Here is a 19,955-nt window from a genome sequence, read left to right on the forward strand (position 1 = left end):
TATTTATTGTCAACTACGAGCAACAAACTTAACGATCCGGATTCAGCAACCAGAAGAACCGTATGAGGTTGCAGAAGTGCCTTAAGGGACCAGAAATAGAGGTTGTTCGAGAAAAGCTGATGACGCCCGCCACGGTCGGTCAGGCCATGGAAGACATCTTATACTCAATCTGCAACAAAACTTACAAATACAACCAACCATGAAACCCAACTACATAGAAGCCTTGGTTTGCTTGACACTAACGGTCTAAAAAAATTCGCGCAACAGTTAAAGCGGTAGGTCTGAGCACCAATCTGAATGTCCCTTTGCTACTCCAAGAATTAGTGTACAAGCTGCCGTTTGACTTGAAGATGGTCAGGGCAAAAATTAACGCAGGAAGCCAGGCAGAAATATCGCCGTTTTTGATGATTGGTTGTGCGAGAACACTGATGGCAGTGTTCTTACACAGTGATTCTTACACAAATGATGACAGTGATGGCACGAATATAAAGTTAAAGATAGAAACCAAAAGGTTATACTGATGGTGCACAACGATAAAAGCAACCATTGAGTCTGCCGTATATATGATCGAGTCTAGGGAAAAAAGGCATAGAAGTCATATCTCTATGAGTCATAAAAGTCGGATGAAAAGGCGTGGGAGAAATGTTTCCAATGATAGACAAAGGTTTAGTATGAACTTTGGTCGAATCAAAGCTAGCTTAGAAGCTCGCCATCAATAGTCCCTTAGATTAACATTATCTAGACATCATCTATCTGTCTTATCTCTTCCTTCTTCTTAAGCGAACGGTCGTGTTGTTTTGTGCGCACAGCCTTTATAATTTATCTTACTGTAAACCAGTGTTTACTCACTTAAGATTTGAATTTAGAGAAACTTCACCTTAACAAAAACCGTAACGCTTCGCGTGTGCTGTGGTACATTTGGATGCGAATTAATAATATTTTATCATACCGCTTTTTCTGCAGTTTTCTGTAGGTAAGTACCTACATAATTTTTGCTACTGTTACAAATAAGAAAAAATAAAATTTATAATATATATTTTTTTGTTTGAGTTGTGAATTGAATCTTATTATACCCTTGCAGAGGGTATTATAATTTTGGTCAAAAGTGTGCAACGCAGTGAAGGCGACATCTCCGACCCTATAAAGTATATATATTCTCGATCGGGATCACCTCCTGAGTTGATATGAGCATGTCCGTCTGTCCGTCAGTCTGTCTGTCCGTTTCTACGCAAACTAGTATCTCAGTTTTAAAGCTATCGTCTTGAAACTTTGCACACACCCTTGCACGCAGTATATACGCAGGCCGACTATATCCTACAGCTGCTATATAACTGATTGATCGGAAATGGTATAACTTTAATGTTTTTAAAGATAGAGAGTTCAAATTTGACACGAGATCTATTTTTGGCAAAACAATACGACATGCCAAATTGCATAAGGATCGGCCGACTATATCTTATAGCTTCCATATAACTGAACAATCGAAAATGACCCAACTTTCGTATTTTTAAAGATAGAAAGCTGAAACTTAGTACAGATTCTATATTTGGTAAATTAATCCGACCTACCGAATTTCACAACGATCAACTGACTTTATCTTATAGCTGCCATATAACTGAACGATCGGAAATGGTTTTTGGAAGAAATACCAACTTTGGTATTTTTGAAGATAGAAGCTTGGGACTTTTTTTTAGATATTTTATTTTAACTAATTGGTTTTATTATGATATTCTCATAAGGATCGGCCAACTATATCCATGTTTGCAATATATATACGGTTTTAAGTGCAAGGGTATATCAACTTCGGCTCCGCCCGAAGTAAGCTTTTCTTTCTTGTTTTTATCTGTATTTATTTTTATATTACTTCATTTTTCTATGCCTATTACGCGACAAAGAATGAGGAATAGCCGAGTGGTAGAGTGCTTGGCTGGTGTGCAAAGTAAAACGAGTTCAAACCAGGCTCGGGAAGTCCATTTTTTTTTAATTTTAAATCTATTTATATTATATTTTTATTATTTTAATGTATTTTTCTAAATTTATAATCCAATAAAAAAAAATACAAAATTGTAAAATAACCTTAACATCGTCTCAGTTCGTAGTGGAACCCGCTGTAAAAATGTCTATAAGTGCGGGTTCTACGGCATTTTGGCAGGCCGCGTCGTGGAACCCGCTCTCAAATGTTTTCATTTTTTCCGTCGTGGAACCCGCTGAAATATTGAAAACATTTGAGAGCGGGTTCCACGACAAACGGCTGGCAGATGAAATAGGGAGAGAGAGAATTCTATTTTTAGATCGTAACATCTTTGGAACGATGAAAGTTTGAAACGTTGTAATCGAACCAATGTAAGAGTAAAGAGATCAGGAATATCTTGAAATTTTATTAGCCGGACATAATGAAAAATTAAACAATTGTACAATTGTAAAATTAAAGAAAAACATTACAATTAAAGAAAAATAAAAAATAATAATAATTATAAAAGAAAGTAAAATTTCAAAGTCCTTACGAGGAATTTGAACACAGAAAAATTACACAAAGAGTAACTACTCTATGCATTACGCTACCATCCTGTCTTGATCTGCTGCGATCAAAAATACTATTTGTTCTACCAACTACCGCATCGGCGCATCGAAAACAGAAACGAGAAATTGAAATTGAAATTGAAATTTGGAAGCCAAAACAGTTTTACTCCGTCGTGCGAGCAGTCACACATACATACATAGGTTCACATTTTTGTTGACGGATACATGTAATGAGTTCTAAAAATAGAATCGTGTGCATGTGCGTTCCCCCCTCACCAACAAACTCGACGCAAAAAGTTGACCGTTTTGGGCCCTGATGTCCCATCTATGTAATTTATAATCTTTGCTATTACCTTATATGGTCCCAAATATTTATTTTCTAGCTTATGTGCTGTGTCATTTCTAAGCATAACTAATTCTCTTATATTAAGTATTAGGTCATTCTTACCTCTATCGTATTCTATCTTACGTTTAGTTTTTTCTGTCTCTATCATAGACTTAGCCCGTTTATGAGCGATTTGCATTCTAAATTTGAATTCCTTTGCGTAATCATCTATATTGAAAACAGGGCCTATTACTTTCGATTTATTAAATTCTTCGAACTGTTTAGTAATTCTTCCATAAAAAAGCTCGTAAGGACAATAATCGTGTACCGCGTTAAAACCAATGCTCGCAAATAACAGTTGACCTGTTTCGGTCTGCTCACTCACACAACCGAAAAAAACCTGTTCTCCGTTTAGGGGTTGTTTTTATGCTCACTCAACTACAACCTAGAGAGAGAGCGATTCAACTGAACGTAAATGGTCTTTTGTCTTTAGTATCGTTTTAATGACGTTTAGTAACAGCTTTAACATATTTATTTAATCCTAACATTATATTTATTATTTATTCAGTATTTAGCTTAACAACAAGTAGAGAATTTAAAGTTTCTGCACTTAAAGAGCTTTGTCGCTCGCTTAAAATGTAGTGAAGCGCTTAAAAAGACTTCTCAACAGTCACCTGAGTCGCTGGTACAGCCAGTACTATGTGTGCGAACGCACTCAGATGGGGCGACTGGAGTTTTATATCATTAAAAAACTGCAAAATGTTCGCATTCAGTGGCAAACGTCCATGCATAACGTCGAAATTTTCTATGTCACCATAGATTTTGACCAGTTTTGTAGATGCAGGGTCTTCTTTAACTTCCGAGATTGTTTGTACGCCATCCAAATAGGAGGAAAACAGAGACTCTTCCTTGTTAGCGCATTTATCATCGTCGGATGTGTACTTCTTCTTTTGGTCCTGGATATCAACCTCGCATGAACATGAGCATGAGCATGATATCAACCCTAGAACATATTTTTTGCAATGTTAGTTTAGTACAAGTGTGAGTTTCTGACAAGGACGATATACTTTGTTAAAACATTTAATAAAAATTAACAACTATAAAACAGGACCTAAACTTCAAACACACGTAGCCTTACTTGCTTTAGCTCCAATAAACGGTGTGCTATTTTTTTTAGATTTAGCTTTGCTAAGAATTTTTGCTGGTCATTAAGGATTCAATTAACGCGTGGATCAATGTAGATTGCAGCTAATTGCACTATTTTCAAGCAACTTACATTCTCGAATTCTCATCTGTCCTATTAATTTTTTTTTAATATAATTTTGGCTTTTTTTGCACTTTAGTTTAAGCTCCATCCATATTATGAAGAATTCGCAGTATACTAATTTTGTATTCTGCAACTTTAAGGTCGCTTAAGGTCTTTGAACGCATCAATATATACTTCCATCCAATCCCAGTCCGCTTTAATACTAATGCTATGGTGTACAGCAAGGAACTCTTTTAAATCTAACAATTTTAAAATCATTATATATGTAGAGTTCCATCACGTAACAACTTCGAGACATGGCACGTTTTTTTGCCCTCGTTTAACCAACGTCTGGTCAGGTTGAATATTTTTAAACATTCAAAATAATATTAAAAAATCTTAAGTTTTCACTTATCTATTCGTTTCTGTACCCAATAATTTAAAATTTTGCGACATGATGAAACTTGTTTAAGTGAGGGGCCGTGGTGCCGCTCAGCTTTTGGATAAGAGCGCTTCCGCGCTGAAGAGTGCGTCCGCGCTGAAGAGCGCATCCACGCTGAAGAGCGCATCCGCACTCGCCCCTCTGTGCACTCTCTCTCACTCGTTGGTTGTCGTCGATCGTCTTTTTTTGAACTAGTTAAGTTTTTAATCCTCTGGAAGCAGCCCAATAAAGCTGACCGCGTTATTTTTCAATTTACGAAAAGACTTCTTACTTCAATAATTCTGGGATCTTTTGCGGCAGCAACGCCCCCTACACATTTTGGTCCTTCGAGCCGGATATTTTGGATATTTGGATATTTTCTACCAGCAGTCCAGGCATTGTTCCGCGAAAAGATAGTTACGAAATTTTTTCCGTCTCTCTGGCGGTCTTCAGCAGTGGTCCGAACATTAAATTTCGTTCACACTGCTGCAAGATTGTTTTTCCCTCCGTGTCAACTCCAAGTCCGAGTTTTCCAACACAACGGCAGTTTGAGATTTTCTACTCTTCATCGTCTTCAAATTCTGCAAATTTTTCCATCCGTCTCCGTTTTGTGTGCTGCCTATATTCCTCGCCGTTTTCGGCCTCTCCGTTATCCATTCGCTTGCCAACGCTCGATGCATATGTGCATCCACATACATACATACGCACATACATACTTTTTTGGCGCAATTAATCCGCGAAAAATTCGTAAGTGAATAGTGAAATTGTGTGGTGACAAAAAGAAGGCATAATTAATATTGGCCAGCCGGTGTGAATTAGTTCCGGAATTTCCAAATTCACCTAACAGTCCGCCGCTTTCGTAATATTTGTTTTTTATCTTCCCCAATCAGTGTCACTTTTTACACCACATAACTTTTCTGTTCCCCCGATTATACAGTCCACTTATTAACGCTCCACTGTGCCAACATATGCCCCACATGCCCTTACATATATCCGTACTTGCGTGCATGTCCATATATTTCCAAATATTTTCTGCCTCCGATTTCCGGAAATATATAACCGACAAAATATATACAGTCAGTATATATACAGTATACAGTATACAGTCAGTATATACAGTATATATACAGTTAAATATACAGTCCACTTATCAACATTCCACTGTGCCAATTTCAAGAAATATATAACTGATAAAATTACATAAAAATCAAATTTTATTTAAAGCGCCAATTATAAAACGCCATTTCACTACAAATCCGTGATTGTGCCGCTTAAATTCACGACCTAGCTGTGTGTTGTGTTTTTTGGTGCTGTTTTTTTTCCTTTGGGGTACGTACAGGGTGCCGACGGCATAACCGGCTGCGTAACAACTAACTTCAACCAAAAAAATAAATTAATTATAAATTTATATATTTATAATTATAACCACCACAATTTATTGAATTAATATTTCCGTTCGAACGAAGGGCCAGTTATGTTTTAAGTCTCCTTTCCTTTAACTTTAACTCCTTTAACTAATTGGTTTTATTATGATATTCTCATAAGGATCGGCCAACTATATCCATGTTTGCAATATATATACGGTTTTAAGTGCAAGGGTATATCAACTTCGGCTCCGCCCGAAGTAAGCTTTTCTTTCTTGTTTTTATCTGTATTTATTTTTATATTACTTCATTTTTCTATGCCTATTACCAAAGATTATACAGTACATAGATGGGACATCTCATACAAAGAAAAATTTTCTATGGCGGGTTCCAGCAGTGGAACAAGCGCGACAAGTTAAGTTTGAGAAATTTTTCGCGCGACAAAGAATGAGGAATAGCCGAGTGGTAGAGTGCTTGGCTGGTGTGCAAAGTAAAACGAGTTCAAACCAGGCTCGGGAAGTCCATTTTTTTTTAATTTTAAATCTATTTATATTATATTTTTATTATTTTAATGTATTTTTCTAAATTTATAATCCAATAAAAAAAAATACAAAATTGTAAAATAACCTTAACATCGTCTCAGTTCGTAGTGGAACCCGCTGTAAAAATGTCTATAAGTGCGGGTTCTACGGCATTTTGGCAGGCCGCGTCGTGGAACCCGCTCTCAAATGTTTTCATTTTTTCCGTCGTGGAACCCGCTGAAATATTGAAAACATTTGAGAGCGGGTTCCACGACAAACGGCTGGCAGATGAAATAGGGAGAGAGAGAATTCTATTTTTAGATCGTAACATCTTTGGAACGATGAAAGTTTGAAACGTTGTAATCGAACCAATGTAAGAGTAAAGAGATCAGGAATATCTTGAAATTTTATTAGCCGGACATAATGAAAAATTAAACAATTGTACAATTGTAAAATTAAAGAAAAACATTACAATTAAAGAAAAATAAAAAATAATAATAATTATAAAAGAAAGTAAAATTTCAAAGTCCTTACGAGGAATTTGAACACAGAAAAATTACACAAAGAGTAACTACTCTATGCATTACGCTACCATCCTGTCTCGATCTGCTGCGATCAAAAATACTATTTGTTCTACCAACTACCGCATCGGCGCATCGAAAACAGAAACGAGAAATTGAAATTGAAATTGAAATTTGGAAGCCAAAACAGTTTTACTCCGTCGTGCGAGCAGTCACACATACATACATAGGTTCACATTTTTGTTGACGGATACATGTAATGAGTTCTAAAAATAGAATCGTGTGCATGTGCGTTCCCCCCTCACCAACAAACTCGACGCAAAAAGTTGACCGTTTTGGGCCCTGATGTCCCATCTATGTAATTTATAATCTTTGCTATTACCTTATATGGTCCCAAATATTTATTTTCTAGCTTATGTGCTGTGTCATTTCTAAGCATAACTAATTCTCTTATATTAAGTATTAGGTCATTCTTACCTCTATCGTATTCTATCTTACGTTTAGTTTTTTCTGTCTCTATCATAGACTTAGCCCGTTTATGAGCGATTTGCATTCTAAATTTGAATTCCTTTGCGTAATCATCTATATTGAAAACAGGGCCTATTACTTTCGATTTATTAAATTCTTCGAACTGTTTAGTAATTCTTCCATAAAAAAGCTCGTAAGGACAATAATCGTGTACCGCGTTAAAACCAATGCTCGCAAATAACAGTTGACCTGTTTCGGTCTGCTCACTCACACAACCGAAAAAAACCTGTTCTCCGTTTAGGGGTTGTTTTTATGCTCACTCAACTACAACCTAGAGAGAGAGCGATTCAACTGAACGTAAATGGTCTTTTGTCTTTAGTATCGTTTTAATGACGTTTAGTAACAGCTTTAACATATTTATTTAATCCTAACATTATATTTATTATTTATTCAGTATTTAGCTTAACAACAAGTAGAGAATTTAAAGTTTCTGCACTTAAAGAGCTTTGTCGCTCGCTTAAAATGTAGTGAAGCGCTTAAAAAGACTTCTCAACAGTCACCTGAGTCGCTGGTACAGCCAGTACTATGTGTGCGAACGCACTCAGATGGGGCGACTGGAGTTTTATATCATTAAAAAACTGCAAAATGTTCGCATTCAGTGGCAAACGTCCATGCATAACGTCGAAATTTTCTATGTCACCATAGATTTTGACCAGTTTTGTAGATGCAGGGTCTTCTTTAACTTCCGAGATTGTTTGTACGCCATCCAAATAGGAGGAAAACAGAGACTCTTCCTTGTTAGCGCATTTATCATCGTCGGATGTGTACTTCTTCTTTTGGTCCTGGATATCAACCTCGCATGAACATGAGCATGAGCATGATATCAACCCTAGAACATATTTTTTGCAATGTTAGTTTAGTACAAGTGTGAGTTTCTGACAAGGACGATATACTTTGTTAAAACATTTAATAAAAATTAACAACTATAAAACAGGACCTAAACTTCAAACACACGTAGCCTTACTTGCTTTAGCTCCAATAAACGGTGTGCTATTTTTTTTAGATTTAGCTTTGCTAAGAATTTTTGCTGGTCATTAAGGATTCAATTAACGCGTGGATCAATGTAGATTGCAGCTAATTGCACTATTTTCAAGCAACTTACATTCTCGAATTCTCATCTGTCCTATTAATTTTTTTTTAATATAATTTTGGCTTTTTTTGCACTTTAGTTTAAGCTCCATCCATATTATGAAGAATTCGCAGTATACTAATTTTTGTATTCTGCAACTTTAAGGTCGCTTAAGGTCTTTGAACGCATCAATATATACTTCCATCCAATCCCAGTCCGCTTTAATACTAATGCTATGGTGTACAGCAAGGAACTCTTTTAAATCTAACAATTTTAAAATCATTATATATGTAGAGTTCCATCACGTAACAACTTCGAGACATGGCACGTTTTTTTGCCCTCGTTTAACCAACGTCTGGTCAGGTTGAATATTTTTAAACATTCAAAATAATATTAAAAAATCTTAAGTTTTCACTTACCTATTCGTTTCTGTACCCAATAATTTAAAATTTTGCGACATGATGAAACTTGTTTAAGTGAGGGGCCGTGGTGCCGCTCAGCTTTTGGATAAGAGCGCTTCCGCGCTGAAGAGTGCGTCCGCGCTGAAGAGCGCATCCACGCTGAAGAGCGCATCCGCACTCGCCCCTCTGTGCACTCTCTCTCGCTCGTTGGTTGTCGTCGATCGTCTTTTTTTGAACTAGTTAAGTTTTTAATCCTCTGGAAGCAGCCCAATAAAGCTGACCGCGTTATTTTTCAATTTACGAAAAGACTTCTTACTTCAATAATTCTGGGATCTTTTGCGGCAGCAACGCCCCCTACACATTTTGGTCCTTCGAGCCGGATATTTTGGATATTTGGATATTTTCTACCAGCAGTCCAGGCATTGTTCCGCGAAAAGATAGTTACGAAATTTTTTCCGTCTCTCTGGCGGTCTTCAGCAGTGGTCCGAACATTAAATTTCGTTCACACTGCTGCAAGATTGTTTTTCCCTCCGTGTCAACTCCAAGTCCGAGTTTTCCAACACAACGGCAGTTTGAGATTTTCTACTCTTCATCGTCTTCAAATTCTGCAAATTTTTCCATCCGTCTCCGTTTTGTGTGCTGCCTATATTCCTCGCCGTTTTCGGCCTCTCCGTTATCCATTCGCTTGCCAACGCTCGATGCATATGTGCATCCACATACATACATACGCACATACATACTTTTTTGGCGCAATTAATCCGCGAAAAATTCGTAAGTGAATAGTGAAATTGTGTGGTGACAAAAAGAAGGCATAATTAATATTGGCCAGCCGGTGTGAATTAGTTCCGGAATTTCCAAATTCACCTAACAGTCCGCCGCTTTCGTAATATTTGTTTTTTATCTTCCCCAATCAGTGTCACTTTTTACACCACATAACTTTTCTGTTCCCCCGATTATACAGTCCACTTATTAACGCTCCACTGTGCCAACATATGCCCCACATGCCCTTACATATATCCGTACTTGCGTGCATGTCCATATATTTCCAAATATTTTCTGCCTCCGATTTCCGGAAATATATAACCGACAAAATATATACAGTCAGTATATATACAGTATACAGTATACAGTATACAGTCAGTATATACAGTATATATACAGTTAAATATACAGTCCACTTATCAACATTCCACTGTGCCAATTTCAAGAAATATATAACTGATAAAATTACATAAAAATCAAATTTTATTTAAAGCGCCAATTATAAAACGCCATTTCACTACAAATCCGTGATTGTGCCGCTTAAATTCACGACCTAGCTGTGTGTTGTGTTTTTTGGTGCTGTTTTTTTTCCTTTGGGGTACGTACAGGGTGCCGACGGCATAACCGGCTGCGTAACAACTAACTTCAACCAAAAAAATAAATTAATTATAAATTTATATATTTATAATTATAACCACCACAATTTATTGAATTAATATTTCCGTTCGAACGAAGGGCCAGTTATGTTTTAAGTCTCCTTTCCTTTAACTTTAACTCCTTTAACTAATTGGTTTTATTATGATATTCTCATAAGGATCGGCCAACTATATCCATGTTTGCAATATATATACGGTTTTAAGTGCAAGGGTATATCAACTTCGGCTCCGCCCGAAGTAAGCTTTTCTTTCTTGTTTTTATCTGTATTTATTTTTATATTACTTCATTTTTCTATGCCTATTACCAAAGATTATACAGTACATAGATGGGACATCTCATACAAAGAAAAATTTTCTATGGCGGGTTCCAGCAGTGGAACCCGCTGGAACGAGCGGGTTCCATTGCGCGACAAGTTAAGTTTGAGAAATTTTTCGCGCGACAAAGAATGAGGAATAGCCGAGTGGTAGAGTGCTTGGCTGGTGTGCAAAGTAAAACGAGTTCAAACCAGGCTCGGGAAGTCCATTTTTTTTTAATTTTAAATCTATTTATATTATATTTTTATTATTTTAATGTATTTTTCTAAATTTATAATCCAATAAAAAAAAATACAAAATTGTAAAATAACCTTAACATCGTCTCAGTTCGTAGTGGAACCCGCTGTAAAAATGTCTATAAGTGCGGGTTCTACGGCATTTTGGCAGGCCGCGTCGTGGAACCCGCTCTCAAATGTTTTCATTTTTTCCGTCGTGGAACCCGCTGAAATATTGAAAACATTTGAGAGCGGGTTCCACGACAAACGGCTGGCAGATGAAATAGGGAGAGAGAGAATTCTATTTTTAGATCGTAACATCTTTGGAACGATGAAAGTTTGAAACGTTGTAATCGAACCAATGTAAGAGTAAAGAGATCAGGAATATCTTGAAATTTTATTAGCCGGACATAATGAAAAATTAAACAATTGTACAATTGTAAAATTAAAGAAAAACATTACAATTAAAGAAAAATAAAAAATAATAATAATTATAAAAGAAAGTAAAATTTCAAAGTCCTTACGAGGAATTTGAACACAGAAAAATTACACAAAGAGTAACTACTCTATGCATTACGCTACCATCCTGTCTCGATCTGCTGCGATCAAAAATACTATTTGTTCTACCAACTACCGCATCGGCGCATCGAAAACAGAAACGAGAAATTGAAATTGAAATTGAAATTTGGAAGCCAAAACAGTTTTACTCCGTCGTGCGAGCAGTCACACATACATACATAGGTTCACATTTTTGTTGACGGATACATGTAATGAGTTCTAAAAATAGAATCGTGTGCATGTGCGTTCCCCCCTCACCAACAAACTCGACGCAAAAAGTTGACCGTTTTGGGCCCTGATGTCCCATCTATGTACTTTATAATCTTTGCTATTACCTTATATGGTCCCAAATATTTATTTTCTAGCTTATGTGCTGTGTCATTTCTAAGCATAACTAATTCTCTTATATTAAGTATTAGGTCATTCTTACCTCTATCGTATTCTATCTTACGTTTAGTTTTTTCTGTCTCTATCATAGACTTAGCCCGTTTATGAGCGATTTGCATTCTAAATTTGAATTCCTTTGCGTAATCATCTATATTGAAAACAGGGCCTATTACTTTCGATTTATTAAATTCTTCGAACTGTTTAGTAATTCTTCCATAAAAAAGCTCGTAAGGACAATAATCGTGTACCGCGTTAAAACCAATGCTCGCAAATAACAGTTGACCTGTTTCGGTCTGCTCACTCACACAACCGAAAAAAACCTGTTCTCCGTTTAGGGGTTGTTTTTATGCTCACTCAACTACAACCTAGAGAGAGAGCGATTCAACTGAACGTAAATGGTCTTTTGTCTTTAGTATCGTTTTAATGACGTTTAGTAACAGCTTTAACATATTTATTTAATCCTAACATTATATTTATTATTTATTCAGTATTTAGCTTAACAACAAGTAGAGAATTTAAAGTTTCTGCACTTAAAGAGCTTTGTCGCTCGCTTAAAATGTAGTGAAGCGCTTAAAAAGACTTCTCAACAGTCACCTGAGTCGCTGGTACAGCCAGTACTATGTGTGCGAACGCACTCAGATGGGGCGACTGGAGTTTTATATCATTAAAAAACTGCAAAATGTTCGCATTCAGTGGCAAACGTCCATGCATAACGTCGAAATTTTCTATGTCACCATAGATTTTGACCAGTTTTGTAGATGCAGGGTCTTCTTTAACTTCCGAGATTGTTTGTACGCCATCCAAATAGGAGGAAAACAGAGACTCTTCCTTGTAAGCGCATTTATCATCGTCGGATGTGTACTTCTTCTTTTGGTCCTGGATATCAACCTCGCATGAACATGAGCATGAGCATGATATCAACCCTAGAACATATTTTTTGCAATGTTAGTTTAGTACAAGTGTGAGTTTCTGACAAGGACGATATACTTTGTTAAAACATTTAATAAAAATTAACAACTATAAAACAGGACCTAAACTTCAAACACACGTAGCCTTACTTGCTTTAGCTCCAATAAACGGTGTGCTATTTTTTTTAGATTTAGCTTTGCTAAGAATTTTTGCTGGTCATTAAGGATTCAATTAACGCGTGGATCAATGTAGATTTCAGCTAATTGCACTATTTTCAAGCAACTTACATTCTCGAATTCTCATCTGTCCTATTAATTTTTTTTTAATATAATTTTGGCTTTTTTTGCACTTTAGTTTAAGCTCCATCCATATTATGAAGAATTCGCAGTATACTAATTTTGTATTCTGCAACTTTAAGGTCGCTTAAGGTCTTTGAACGCATCAATATATACTTCCATCCAATCCCAGTCCGCTTTAATACTAATGCTATGGTGTACAGCAAGGAACTCTTTTAAATCTAACAATTTTAAAATCATTATATATGTAGAGTTCCATCACGTAACAACTTCGAGACATGGCACGTTTTTTTGCCCTCGTTTAACCAACGTCTGGTCAGGTTGAATATTTTTAAACATTCAAAATAATATTAAAAAATCTTAAGTTTTCACTTACCTATTCGTTTCTGTACCCAATAATTTAAAATTTTGCGACATGATGAAACTTGTTTAAGTGAGGGGCCGTGGTGCCGCTCAGCTTTTGGATAAGAGCGCTTCCGCGCTGAAGAGTGCGTCCGCGCTGAAGAGCGCATCCACGCTGAAGAGCGCATCCGCACTCGCCCCTCTGTGCACTCTCTCTCGCTCGTTGGTTGTCGTCGATCGTCTTTTTTTGAACTAGTTAAGTTTTTAATCCTCTGGAAGCAGCCCAATAAAGCTGACCGCGTTATTTTTCAATTTACGAAAAGACTTCTTACTTCAATAATTCTGGGATCTTTTGCGGCAGCAACGCCCCCTACACATTTTGGTCCTTCGAGCCGGATATTTTGGATATTTGGATATTTTCTACCAGCAGTCCAGGCATTGTTCCGCGAAAAGATAGTTACGAAATTTTTTCCGTCTCTCTGGCGGTCTTCAGCAGTGGTCCGAACATTAAATTTCGTTCACACTGCTGCAAGATTGTTTTTCCCTCCGTGTCAACTCCAAGTCCGAGTTTTCCAACACAACGGCAGTTTGAGATTTTCTACTCTTCATCGTCTTCAAATTCTGCAAATTTTTCCATCCGTCTCCGTTTTGTGTGCTGCCTATATTCCTCGCCGTTTTCGGCCTCTCCGTTATCCATTCGCTTGCCAACGCTCGATGCATATGTGCATCCACATACATACATACGCACATACATACTTTTTTGGTGCAATTAATCCGCGAAAAATTCGTAAGTGAATAGTGAAATTGTGTGGTGACAAAAAGAAGGCATAATTAATATTGGCCAGCCGGTGTGAATTAGTTCCGGAATTTCCAAATTCACCTAACAGTCCGCCGCTTTCGTAATATTTGTTTTTTATCTTCCCCAATCAGTGTCACTTTTTACACCACATAACTTTTCTGTTCCCCCGATTATACAGTCCACTTATTAACGCTCCACTGTGCCAACATATGCCCCACATGCCCTTACATATATCCGTACTTGCGTGCATGTCCATATATTTCCAAATATTTTCTGCCTCCGATTTCCGGAAATATATAACCGACAAAATATATACAGTCAGTATATATACAGTATGCAGTATACAGTATACAGTCAGTATATACAGTATATATACAGTTAAATATACAGTCCACTTATCAACATTCCACTGTGCCAATTTCAAGAAATATATAACTGATAAAATTACATAAAAATCAAATTTTATTTAAAGCGCCAATTATAAAACGCCATTTCACTACAAATCCGTGATTGTGCCGCTTAAATTCACGACCTAGCTGTGTGTTGTGTTTTTTGGTGCTGTTTTTTTTCCTTTGGGGTACGTACAGGGTGCCGACGGCATAACCGGCTGCGTAACAACTAACTTCAACCAAAAAAATAAATTAATTATAAATTTATATATTTATAATTACAACCACCACAATTTATTGAATTAATATTTCCGTTCGAACGAAGGGCCAGTTTTGTTTTAAGTCTCCTTTCCGGCCACTCAACAATTACAATTATAAAAAAAAAAATTAATAATCGAAAATTTTTAATAATCTAATTATCAACCTTCTGTCTGAATAGCGCCGCGGTTTCAAATCCACCTTTCCGGCTTCGGGATAATTAAATCCAATTAATTAAAGATTAAGGTTTCAATTTTGTCAATAAATCCGACAATTAGCTAAAAATTAATTATTATTAATTATTTATTTTCTTTTTTTTTTCGTGTTAAATCCAAGTCAAGGTCAAGTCCACCTTTCCGGCACCGCAAATTCAAAAATAGTTAAGAATTCAATATCTAAGTACGAGCCACACTTGTCGAAATGAACATAAATAGACCGTCATCAATTTTTTTCCGAACGAGCACGAATTTTCCGGTACTTCCATTTTCCGTCCCTCTAACGCTGCTTCTACTCCGCATCAGGCAACATCCGCCTAGAATCTCAACAAACCTCGTCCCCTTTGGTTTTTTTGGGTTCCTGAAGTTCTCTTCTACATTCGAATTACGCCGCATACGACGTTCCTTTCGACATCGGAGCTACTAATTCCCACTTGTGCCTTGTAATCGCATTTCATCCGCGATCTCACCGTTCTCATCACATTAGTGTGACCGGCCACCGCTTCGTCCGGGGCACCTACTGCGCAACTCAGTCGACAAGCGCTGACCAGCGAATTGGATTCTAAGAATGCCCACGGGAGACGACAAAAAGCCGCGTCCGATCCCATGCATCCGTTTGGACGGATCTCAATCCGCATCTCCGCGGATGCCTCTGTTGAAGCCTAAGGCGACTAGTGCCATTCCAAGGGAAAAGTGTGACGAATCCGTCAATACAATCCCCGATCCTTCACAGAGGCAGACTCGCTCCGTTGCTATTGGTCAACAGCCAGTTAAAGATCCTTTTCAACATCCAGGCTATTTCTCAAGAGTCCGGGGTCGCGCTGAAGGAGCTGCAAGTCACACTTTCTATGTGGGAGCAATCCGTACATAATAAGGCCGAGATTCCAACATGGAAGGAATTAGATAACTTTTTGGACAGAGCGCCATCGCACTTTGGAGGCCATCGAATTTCCGCCAAGGTCGGGACTTCCTACTGCCCCTGCTCGGAAGCTCACTTCATACTCGAGACTCGAGTGGTTCCGGGCCCCAAGGGTTGCGATCTCTGTTCGAGGGAGGACCACCCCATTCGCTGAAGTCCGTGTTTCCTTGAAATGGATGTAAATAGGCGCTCTGACTACAAAAGGAGGAAACAGTTATGTTTAAACTGTTTTGCCCGAGGGCTGCTGGTGCCCTCGTGCGAGACTGCACGAGCGCCCATACCTGCTTCACATGCCACAGCCGACACCACGCCCTCCTGCACCGCGGCAATCCGTTCGCCACCGCTCCATGTCCGCCTACGCCAGCAAACGGCTCAGAGGATCAGTCGAACGTGCAGGTGTGTTTCGCTTCCGGGTCAGGAGCCGTCTTACTGGGCACGGCACTTATCACCGTGTGCCATTTGGGGTGCACCGTCCAGGCACGAGAACTGATAGACTCATGGTCCGAATCGACTTTCATAACTGAACGAATGTTCAACCTTGTCAAGTTTCCCTTCAAGGCGATTCACGCACAAGTTTCCGGCCTTAATCAGACCATTTCCGCGCAGTCTACTAAATTGTTCCATCTCTCCAATGGAGAGTCTCCATTCGGTGTTTTTTCCCCACGAGTTGCCCGCAGCCTCGGTGACTCACTGGATCAGGGAGAGGTGCCCACACAGATCAGTTTCGAATCGGATTCAGGCAGACAATTCTGTCTCGACTCCTTCTTTAATTTACGCATCGCATCACGCTGCACGGTGGCAATCAGCTGATGATCCGTCTGATCCGGGCCAAATTCTGGATTCCAAGGTCATATTCAGCACGATGTCGCCACGCCCACGCAACGCCCAGTCACTGGAGAGCAGATGTACTCGAGGTACACAATCCTACCGTTGCTGAATCTGCAATGGGATCCATCCATTGAAGAAGTGTCAGCACTTTCTACGCCTTAGTGCCGAGAAGCGGCTCCGAGCGGTTCTCGTGACCCGGTATTGCTCGAGCTGTCTGGCCCACGAGCACTCCGACGGATGCTGTCGGCGTGGGGACGGCTGTAAGACGTGTGGTCAGGATCACCACACGCTGCTGCACCTCGTGGAGAAGCCACGGGCTCGGCGCAAGGCACGTCAAGAGGAACACCGGTCACGGAGCGCGGGAGATAGTACACGGAGTGTCTCAGCTGGCGCTCGGCCGTCGTCCGCCAACTCCCGGCTCGGTTCGGGTGCTTCTCGGCCTTCGTCCGCCACTTTCCGCCACTCACAAGCCGATCCACCATCGTCTCGTCGGCAACTCCTCGGCATTCTTCCGCCACTGGCCGGCAGTCGTCAAGTGCTCGACTGCTTTCGTCCGCCACTCATCGGGTGCCGTCCAGCACTCGACCGCCCGCGTCATCCGCGCCGTCATCCTTTTTCGCCTCTCCTCGAGGGCCTCCGCAGGACGCGGTCGCTGCGCCCACCTTATAGTCGCTGCTGAAGCGGAACAGCGTCAACACCGGGACACGGGGGCCTTCATCGACCCCTGTACGCCCTCGAGCTGCAGTGACGCATCGCTAGCGACGAGGGGTCTGTTGCATACCGTTGCATGATTATAAGGGGGGCGGGATGTTTATGTGAGGGGCCGTTGGGCCGCTCAGCTGAACGTAAGAGCGCACCCGCGCTGAAGAGCTCATCCGCGCTGAAGAGCGCATCCGCGCTCGCCCCTCTATGCACTCTCGCTCTCTCGTCGGCCTTCACCGATCGTCCGTTTATGTTTCTAAGTTAAGTTTAATCCTCTGTAAACAGAGTTTTGAATTTACTGAAGACGCCCCCAACTTCTTATTTCATCTACTCCTGGAATCTTTTGCGGCAGCAACGCCCCCCTACAACAAAATTATAAAACTGCTTTGGACCCTGAGTAAATTGTAAATGTTATGTACGGTAAAATTTGACCGAGCTAGTAGGTATCTTGAAAAATCTATACTACTGCAGGTTTTTTTTTATATTTAGGTAAGAGCATATTTTTTAGGTTAGTGAGGATTGAAGCGGACGGATAGATCCATGGCTCACGAAGTAAAAAAATGTATTTAAAGTACATAAAAATTTTTCTAAGATGACATTAAGATTGGTGCATGCCGGACTATCGGACCAATCATATGTATCGACAAGGCTATTAAGTTTGTGAGAATCAGTTTTACGGCAACAGCGAATCTTATTTGTCACGCATGGAAACTGGAATGGTTTCGATTGAGACCACCAGCGTGGGGTGATATGAATCTTCTGGGGTTGAAAGGGAGAAAGCTCTGGAGAGAGTGGTACCATCAGGATCAGATACAAAACATAAATCTAAAAGCCGACCTAACGAATTTCTAACATGGTTAATTTTACCTAGGGACATGTCAAACATGCCCGCGGTGAAGTCATGGTGCGTGATAAGTGATAAAGATGGTGATTTATCGACGTTGGACCACTTTAATTCTGATATTAAGATATTAACAAGCTGGTCACGATCAGTCATAAGATTAAAAACGGATTGAATAGCGAACAAATAATGTCAATATGTCTGTCGGGTCAAGCAGCAAGCAACTAATTTAAGCATTATAATTAATTAGTAACTGATGTTTTGTTGGCCGCAAGCCGATTCTTTTTCGGCCGCTCGGCTTTGCTACTTCGGCGTTAAAGTTAGCGAGCATCCGCTCAGCCTATTCTGGAAGGTTGGGCCACTCTCGTTCGTCTTCTTACTGCGCTCGCATCCTAAATTGGATTTCAAATATTGTGCATAAATACTAATTTCATATGCTGCCTGAATAAAGTTTATAACGTTGAAATTAATTAAATTCTGATTTTTTATTTACGGCATTGAAAACGCTCAATGACCAAACAATGTCATTATATATATAAACATGTAATGTATATAGATTTAGCGGACAAAATGATTTTAATGCAAATAAATTCTGTCACCAAACTCTTGTGATTTCATCTCTCAGATGCAAGTTAAGAGTCTAGCGAAATGAGGACACCACCCCCGCTGCTCAGGTCGATCCCTTTTAAAAGTGGTGTACTTACTTGGAAAAACTTCGGAGCTTAAGATCTCCGGCTTTAACCAAGTTTCTGTAAAGGCTATAATATGGGATGCAAAAACAGAACTATCAGAAAATGGTTTAAAGAGTTTGTTTTGTAGCCCCCTTGTATTCATCAAAATATTGTGTATTCATCAGAATAGCTAAGTGTTAGTGACGATATTAGTTTTTTGGATTAGTGGACGAAGAAGAGGTGAAAGGTACGCGGTTCTTATATGAGAAAGTTTTAAAACTTTTTCTTTGCGGAACTAAGATAATGTTCTTGAACAAAAATGTTCTTTGGCCAAAAACTGGTTAAATAAATCCTGTTGGAAATCAGCGCTGGCACACGAATCTTGAAAGGAGACGTGCGCCTTATATAATTATATTTAAATTAAGCTATGTCCTCCACTTAGCTCCACTTAGCTGAGATATAAAACTCTGAAGTAACAAGGGCAAGCCGAGAAACAAATATTTATTTCGATAAAGGAATCACCTGTAAGGGTTTTGGTGTCGCAGGTACGAAAACTGCTATATTCGCCACATTCGGTGCCGGTGGTCCTGACTGTGGAATACCCTGTTGGGTGACTCTAACGGGGACTCTAAAGTTTCATTCACTAGGAACTGTGGTATTACTTGAAGGGATGCCATGGCGGACATATCAGAAAATTGCTCATTTTCCTTTAGAAATTCGGACGGCGAATTGTTCTCGGTTCTAGCCCTTGGGGTGGCCAGAGATATGAGCGGCTGCGTTAATATCGGCTGAGCCGGCTGAGGCGGAAAACAGGTGCAAACACAGTTTTTTTTTTTGTAGGACTATTTTTGCTTTTGGATTTTGTCTTTCACTGTGACGATGCCCAGATCCCGGTATTTTCGTTGCGAACATACCAAGGTGCTCCAGTGATAGTTCTCAAGATTTTTGATTGTGCGTGCTGTATGATGTCTATGTTG

Source organism: Drosophila bipectinata, chromosome 2L, assembly GCF_030179905.1.
Source record: "Drosophila bipectinata strain 14024-0381.07 chromosome 2L, DbipHiC1v2, whole genome shotgun sequence".
Taxonomy (NCBI): domain Eukaryota; kingdom Metazoa; phylum Arthropoda; class Insecta; order Diptera; family Drosophilidae; genus Drosophila; species Drosophila bipectinata.